Source organism: Nelumbo nucifera, chromosome 4 (genome assembly GCF_055504915.1).
Source record: "Nelumbo nucifera cultivar China Antique chromosome 4, China Antique-T2T, whole genome shotgun sequence".
Lineage (NCBI taxonomy): Eukaryota > Viridiplantae > Streptophyta > Magnoliopsida > Proteales > Nelumbonaceae > Nelumbo > Nelumbo nucifera.
The window spans coordinates 21240856-21250235 of NC_142652.1; positions in this window are offsets into that span (position 1 = coordinate 21240856).

Genomic DNA, 9380 nt, shown 5'->3' on the forward strand with positions numbered 1-9380 from the left:
TTAACACTGTCTGTTTAAAGATGTACAGATAATTGGCTTGATTAAACCAAAGAATTATCCCTGGACTATTGAGAGATGGGTTAATGGAACCTCTTTGTATGTTGATAGTGGATGTTAGCTCATCTTATTCTGATATATTAAAATTTGGGACAATGACCACAGGTCACAAAACAAAGGTATATTGTAATCAGTCCTTTCAGTGGAAGCCGGGAATAGACCTCGGTGGTGTGGTCTATCTTTTCCGTTCACTTTTGCTCGTTTACTTTCTAGTAACGTAGTTTTCAAATAAAAAGTTGGAATAATGTGTCAAATGTGTTTCCTTCCATTTACAACTTGGAAATTGACTCCTTAGCTTCGGCCATCCATTTATAAAACCAAACCACCATTTCGGATTTCCCGCTGCTGCTGCTTCTAGCCAGCCACTCTTGTGAACATTTGACATTGGAATGCAATCTTTCAGTTGTTCTTGATGGGGTCCCTTGAGCATGAAAGGGCGGTTCTAGAAACTAAAATATCTCTGTGAAATTGTTTGTTTTCTTCGAAAAGTTGGGCTCAAATGGTTTTTTATCTTTTCTGGAATGCTCATCCATATTGAGATTTGGGATACCAATAGTTATCGAGTTTTGAGATATGGGTGTCAAAAAAATCTTATGAATTGTGACTTGTGAGTACTCCTTTGTATTCAGAAAATCAGGGTAAATCCCTTCCACCGGAGAAGAATGTGTGGTGAATAAGCTTGGTTCTGATTTGAATTCACTACTTGGAAATGGTTTCCTTAGTACAAAACAGGAATTCTTTTCTCTTGAGCATAGTATTGGTCTATTTTCAGTGGATGTATTGGTATAACATAACAACTAGAGTGACCCATCTGTTGATGCCGTGATGGTATTGATGATGATTTAAAGAAAAATAATAATACTGGATAAAACATTAATTGTAATAAATGATCGAATTTACTTTTAAGTATATACATGCATATCTTAATTCTTATACCATTTACCAACGTTTTTCAAGCCCCAAATGCATCTTGAGTATTGACATTTATTAAATGCTTTTTCATCTTATTTAGTCATTTGAGTTCCAGACAAGTGTTAATTAATTGTAATATTTTATGAGTTTGCCTAGTGTATTCAATCATATTCTGATTATTATTGTTCCATTTTCCATGTGTATATTTGATATGTATCTTAAAATCATCTTGCCCATAACCTTTGTAATACATATTGGGTGGGTCTTTAATGAGTTGAACCAATATTTTAGAGATCTTATTGACCTTGATCCAAACTCTAAACAATCCTCCAAATATATTCCAAGGATTTCTCTTTTGAAAGATAACAAGATTTGAGTGGGTTAAATTTTGGTGTATGTGATCGATCTCTTTAGATCCTACCACCAAAATGTGGGGTCCTAAACCTTGTAGAGAGAGAGAGAGAGAGAGAGAGGTACATTTGGACTGCCTAGGAGAGAAGGCAAAGAAAGACTCTTCATCCTTTATTTTATCCACATTACAACCTTCATCCTTTTTAGTTACAATCGTCCAAGCCCCTCTATCTTTTGCTGGCATTCTTTGTGCTTCTTTATCTCTTTGCCTTTTAAAATTGAATAAAACATGTTTGTTTGTTTACTAAAAATGAGATTCCTTAGTGGGGGGTGGGGGTTTATTTAATCGTCAATACTGCTTTTAGCTCTCTTTTAAAGTGTTTTCTTTTGATATGCACTTTACAGTACAACCACCAAATGATTGAAGAATAAGAACCTAAACCCAACTATGATATGGCTCAGCTCTTTTAGGGGATCCAAATCCTTGGCAGAATATATTATTTCAGGAGCTGTGCCAGTAAAAGTTTTTCTTCTTTTCTTTCCCCTTTATAAAGGAGATGCACATAGGATTTGAATATCCAAACTATACTATTTTTATTGTCTTCAAATTAAGTGCAACTTGTCGTACCTCCATTGCATCATCAATTTACATTTAGCCATATATAATACATATAAAGAAAAATGTAAATAACCCATTTTTTGTATACTTGAGAGGATGGTCTATTAGCTAAATAAGGACCGATCGGTTGCATACAATCAATTAAATTCCTCTCCTCTCACGCCATGTGTTGAGCCAATCAAATTTGTCATTCTGGCTCTGTTTGGAAGGAGTACAAATACAATATATATATATATAAAGTACAAAACCTTGTATTTTGTATCTATTTGTACTGTATATATTTGTATTTATAGCCAGAAGCACTCTACATATTTGTATTTGTAGTACTCTTACCAAACTGAGCCTCTGTGTTCTTGCCTATAAAGGGGAGGGGAATAACTTACAAACACAGCGTGGGTTGGCAAGTTACATTTGATAGTTGCTTCTACAAGGTGGCACATCTTGTTATTGATAGACTGAATTATAGAGTTAGAAGTTGGATAATTCTTATTTATTAATACCATGTCATGTTTGGCAAAAGTGAAAAGCTTTAAAAGAAAATCTAGGGCATCTATAGTATTTATCGACCATTATATGCCCTTCAAAGCTAGGGGATGGAGGCACTCCCTAGTCTCTAGGCAGCAAATGATAGTGAGAAAGGAATAATATTCCATTGACAACCAATTAGGATTTTCTACTAGAACTTCCAGTCTTTCTTCTTCTTCTTTAAGCTTTCTCATAGGGGGACAATAGGGGTCATGATAGTGAAGTTAGGGTGGGGCCTAGTTTTAGAATGGTGTGATGTCATGTTCCTCATGGTGCACTATATTTCATGGGTGAATTAAACCTCTTAGCCTTTCCTCCTGTTCATTTACCCTTCTCAGATAGAGTAACATACAGCTGCAATCTAATACAAAATATGAAGAGTCAAATAATTTTGTCCAAGCATTCTCTACACAATGAGTTCCTTTTCCCCCTTTTTTCTGCTCATTTATATAAATAAATAGTGACAGTTTTTATTTTATGTGTTGCATTTTGCTTATATTTGTATATTATTGCATCGTTTTCATCAATGGGTTTGTCTGTTATAGAACTATGGAAGTAGAATATCCTTGAAATATCCCAACCTTCATCTTAAATTATCAGTTGATTGTGGGTGAGCTTTCTTAGTCTCTCTTTCTGCAGCTTTAGTTTAATAAACAAGCAGAAGCCAAGAAGCTACTGATCTCAAGAGACTTGGTAACCTTAAACCTTACTTGGGCATCGATCTTAGCAATTACATTCCCTAATTAAGTTGCTGATTCGATAGAGGTTTATGTGTGAGACTGACGTAGTTTCTAACTAAGCACACTGGATGAAGCAATTCAGAAGAGATTAATTTAGAAGGGGTCCAACCAGTGAAGTAGAGTTTTAGTTAGTCAAGTTACAATAAATAATAGAGACTCAGAGAGGATGAGCACGCGGATGAGTTGTTCCATGAGGCCACATGGCCTGCCATGGTGAGGCATGATTTGGATGAGCAAAGCAAGTGACAATAAAGAATATATGAACCAAGGAGACAATAATATGAAACCTCTGGGTGGGGCTGATGCAGCCCATAAATCTAGAATAAATATGTGATGGAGAAGAGAACACCTTTTAGCCCTCCATTACCTTTCATTATATCAAGCAAAGTCATGACTGGGAGGCATCTCAGCAAATCATAGTCTAGCAAACCTTGATTCAAGTTTTAATTTTTAAAGACCACTAATGGAAAAAATAATGTGAGAAGAACATTCTCCTTCTAGCTTCAGTGCCAATGGAGGATGGGTGATCATATTGATGATGATCATGACTGCTCATATATTCTTCTTCTACTGTTGGATTCTTCCCCCAACATCTTCAAAATGTTCTACATGGAGAAGATAGAAAAACAATAAACAAATTGGTCTCATCTCCATAAAGACCCTTTACAAAATGTAGTGTGGCCTTACAATACAAGGCTCCAGATTGAACGATCATGGCAACAAAAACAACCTCTTCTATAGCATTCCTTCCTTTGATGCATTATCCCAAATTCCAACCAGGTGAGACCCCCCAAATTAATGGTGACCATCTCCTTGTGTGCTCCACATGCATCCAGTACTCCATCCTATGACTACCCTGTGCTGTTGATGATGATGTGGCCTGTGGGTGATGACAATAATGGCAACAATTAGAGAAGCAGAGATGTGTGATTAGTTTAATATTCTTCTTTCTCTTTTAAGTTTTATTTCACTGGGAACCCTAGGGCCTAGGCCAAGGAGAAAGAGATAGGACTTAGTAGGCCTTACATTAATCTAGTTCCACTGGAGAGATATCATACACCAAAGACTCAACACGATTGATAAGTCTTAAAAAAAAAAAAAAACTATGTGATGTATGCATTATAAGCGTTTGAATATTAACTTTTCCCATCCTCCAATTGTTTTGTAACAAAAAGACATAGTTGTGACATCATGTTTGGGGCCAGCTATATCTTCTCCTTATTATGTATGATGGGTCATGTGCCCCACAATGGGCTTTTGCCTTGGGATTAATCACATCATTGTACAACTGCAAATATGTTGTAAGACAGGTTCAATTGGTAGGTGGACCACGATAATCATGGATGGGTTCATGGTTACCCTTCATGTGCTACCTATGCTTCAATTTATCACCATCTAATTGGTGGGGCACCCATAAAAACTACTTATACTACAAAATGCACTCATTGTGACCCTATAATTGGTGCTTGACCTGGGTGGTAGTCATGACTCATGAATAGGGGTGCAACTTAGTAGGGTCCCAAGCCAAAGCTGGCTTGACCCAACCCACGCATTTGCATAGGTTGGATGTGGACTTTTGGGCTTTCGTAAAGGCCTATGTTTGGAAAGTCAAGCCTGTTATTGATTGTCAAGACACATGATCCATGCTCAATTCAAGCATTCTGTTACACATAGAGGAAAACAAATGTTCAATTTCCTAATCTGGTTAGGTCGAGATTTGGTTATCTGACCTACCTTATTGGGGAACTCTCTAGATTTGCTAGGTATTCCATCCATCATTCCACATCAGCCTGATCTATCACACTTTGGATTTACAGACCAAAGCCCTCAAACAAGAGGGTTTTGTGCTTCAAACATTCACACTCATTAAATCGGTAGATTAAAATTTAGGATCCGTTTGGTTTGTAGTCTGAATCGGAATTAAAATTTTCTGGAATTAGAATCGGAATGATCCATTTTCATAGTCTGTTTGATTCATACAGGAATGGAAATAGAAATTAAAATCAGTAGGAATGAGATTTAATTCCCAAGGGAAGGGCAGGGAATGACCATTCCCTCAGACGGAGGAATGCTATTCCAGTAGGAATATGAATAGAATTCCGATTTCGCCCAACCAAACAGTTGGAATCGAAATAACCCATTCCGATTCCAATTCTAGACCTCTATTCCTGCAAACCAAACGGGCCCTTAATCTAGATTACCTTCTATTTCTTACTATTAAGCCAAATAGAATTTAGTATCCTAACTGATCAAATAAAAAAAATTGTGAAAAGTTTTACATATTTTGCTGTGGGTTACATTCTTTCAGTTTCAGATAAAGGTCTCCTAAATCAAATAAATGACCCAACTATATGGGTGGGCTGGATGACCTTTGTCCATAGACATACACATATTTGTTCCCTAATTGGATCAAATAGAGAACTTCTGTAAATAATTTTTACTCTATTTATATGATAATTGACTTGACCCGTCCATAATTTACAGCTTATGTATATCTACGCATTTCCTTTTATGCATTTTTTTTTATAATTTTTTTTGTATAAACTGGACTCTAAGATCAAAGAAAATGGAGAAGAGAAAAATATTTGTATTGAGTAATAAAACTCCTAAATCCAGCTACCCTACCCCATATCTAACAAAGCCCACCTAGGCCCAAATTATTTTACGCTTGAGCTTGGGCTGGATGGACTTCTGGTTTGGTCAAATAGGAGCTCATAACTTTCTTAATATCTTATTCACTAAAGGACAAACCGATAATCATTTAAGCTGTGTTTGGTTTAAAAGAAAAAGTGGGGAATGAAGGGAAAGTTAGGGGTACCAGGTTTCCCTTCCTTTCCCTGGCTTTCTCTACCTTCTTTCAAAACAATACAGCCTTAGTTCATCCATCTCTGCTGTTATTAAAAAGTTCCTTAGTTAGGAAGTCTGGAGTCTGGACGTGGAAAACCTCCATAAGTTAACTTTGGAGTCAAATGTGTGCAATTTTACTGCAAGGTTTTAAAAGCCGATCTTGAATCGAAACTGTTCTGACCACTTTCTAGGTCAATGGTTTGATTGTCTAGAATAGATGGTCCGTTTTAACTTAAAAATAAAAAAATGACCAAAACTGTTAAATGGGTCAATGGTTTGACCATCCGGGTCAGCGGGCCACTGACCAAAACAACGATTTTTGGCCAAAGATCGGGTTAAGGGTGAAACAGAACCGGTTTCTTGGATAGTTCCCGGGCCAAATGGTCTAACTATATAGGTCAACGGTGGTTCAAAAACACTATTTTATTATTGGTTTTTGAACCACCATTGACCCGGATGGTCGAACCATTCGGCCCGGGAACCATCCAAGTAACCGGTTCCATTTTACCCCAAACTCAGTCCCTGGCCAAAACCCGTTGAATTGGTCAACGACTCGTTGACTCAGGTGGTCGAACCATCGAACCATTCAACCCATTCAACGGTTTTGGCCATTTTTTATTTTAATTATTTATTATTTTTTTGTTAGAACAGGTTATCCGTTCAAATTGGACGATTGAACCGTTAACCTAAAAATTGGTGGCCATAATGGTTTCGATTCTGGGTCATTTTTTAAAACATTGGTTTTACTGTATAGGTTCGAACCTGTTGAAAGGCAAACTCCCTTTTATTATTTATATGTGCGCATGTGCTTTGCACGTGAAAATTTTAGATGTTGATAATGATAGTAATAATATATACAAAATTTTTATAAACTTTATGCATTTTTATTTTTTGTTTTGATATATATTTGTTTTTGTTTATATTATTAATTAGATGCATATTGCAGAATCCAAATCTGATTGCATAAACATCTCATCCAGATATGTAATAATCAAATTGAGTTGTGAAGTTTTAAGTATAATTGATAGGCCTATCTGTTTGGCTAGACTCTTCTTTTTATAATGTTTTATCTTTTTGATGTATCTTTTTCGTTCATTTATAAAAAAAATGTAAGATTTAAATAGATGGAATTGAATGAGGTGAAAAGTAGTAGTTCAATTTATAATTTCAACCTTACAATTAAATATGAACTAAATTAAAAAAATGAGTATTTTAGTCAAAAGAAAGTTACACAATTTATTCATATTTTAATAGTAGTATAAATATAGAATTATAGATGTATTCAATTTTTCTATATTCTTTTTATGTATTTTTGTTTGTAAAAATAATTCTGATATGTCACACTTAATTTTTGTTTAATACGATAAACATATGATATTATACATGTGCCTGAATGCTTTTTTTTTGCAAAATTTATGTATTTTTTTATTTTTTTATTATTTATTTGTGACATTAAAAGTTAACACATTTTACCCAAAAGTTGAACTATTTATTATTAATTTTTTATGGCCACTTCTAAATTATGTATTCTATTTTCATTATTAATAAAAAGAATTCTTGTTTATTACACTTATTTTTTTTAATTAGATTAATAGAATATCATAAATGTGTTTATTTTTTCTATACTTTTGTAATTTTCTATATTTATTTATATTTTAAATTTTTTATTATCTAACTATGACTTTATAGGTTGATCAATTTGATTTGGATGGATGAATTGATTAGCTACCACTTGGATAAAGAATGATTTTATTTTTGAGTCAATTTAAAATATATAGGTCTATATTGTTAAAAACAATGACATAAATATAATTAGTAGCATTTATTAGTGAAAAATAACTTAAATATAGGATTTAATAAGATAAAATGAGATCTAATATCTTAAATATAAGGCTTAATGAGAGGGGATTAAATGAGGTATAAAGTAATAACTGGAGTTACATTTTCCATCTTTACAATTAGAGATGGTATAAATACATAAATATGGGCATTTTAGTAACCATTAAAACTGGGATTGGAGCTATAATAAAATGACTTTTAATACCCTTTCTCAAACAAAGGAATAAAAGGGTAATTTTAGTCCAAAAAAGTTTCACACTTTTATATATAGTATAAATTTATTTAATAGCAAAGGAAGGCTGACTGGATTGTGAATGTGGCCTCACAACTTCACAAGTATATATTTCCTCCCACCAAAGTCACATTAGGCTGAATTGAACTGAATGACTTGTTCCTTTTGTCTTTTAGTGCATAAAATAATTGCATAGACTACATTTGTTTCGTAAACTGGAATGAGTGTAAATCACTATTTGCAACCTGCTGTTTATTATTTTTTACAATAGTAGATAATGCTGTCTAGAGGGTTTTCTTATTTTAGGCCGATTTGGAAGCCTTTGTTTTCATCTGGGTTTAAATGTGTGTTGTCCTTCCTCCCTCATTTGCATTTTCATGAACAACGTATGGCTCTTTTCGGATCAGTGCAAAGTTGTAGCTGGGTGCAAGATCAAGACTGCCAATTTTGTAGGTTTCCGGATCTCATTCTCTACTTTTTTTTTAACAGAACATTATTGTGTATCAAACAGAATTTAAGCATTCACTTTTTCATGTTTTTGGTGGTTTTGTAGTTGTTGGGTGGGGGATTCATGGTGATGCAAATGGAATTCAATTCCAACACCCCAATGACAATTCATCCAAGCACAACCTAAAAGACTCGATGAAACCTCAAAACGGAGAACATTACCATAACATTTGTTATGTGTTTGTAATGCTGTCAATGGGTTGGGTCTGGACCGGTTCAGGGTGAAACCAGTCCAGCCTTGAATTGATAAAAAAGCATGCATACCCAGCCCACCCCGGACCTTACTCTATTACTTGGCCCAATCTTAAATCCTAAATACTAAGCCCCTAAGCCGTAATCTTAAATCTTAAACCTTTAAACCCTAAGTGCTAAACCATAACCTTAAATTCTAAAATCTGAACTCTAAATTCTAAACCCTTAAATCCTAAATTCTAAGATCTAAACTCTAAACTCTAAACCCTTAATCCTAAAACATAAACCCTAAATACTATCCTTAAAATAGAAATCCACATCCACTGTTGCAATAAGAAATATATAACCTTTGTATACGTTGATATGTGGTTTACAATGTAGAACAAACAGCTTCTGTATATATTGAACCTCAAGCCATAATTAATTGTAAGGTTTTTTATAGTTCAATCCACCCCAGAAATCTGAGCCCCACCATATAGGTGGGATGAATCCTAGCCATAGATTGATGTTAAATCCATGAATAGGATGCGGTTTATAGGAGAGGTTAGTAAATAAAGTA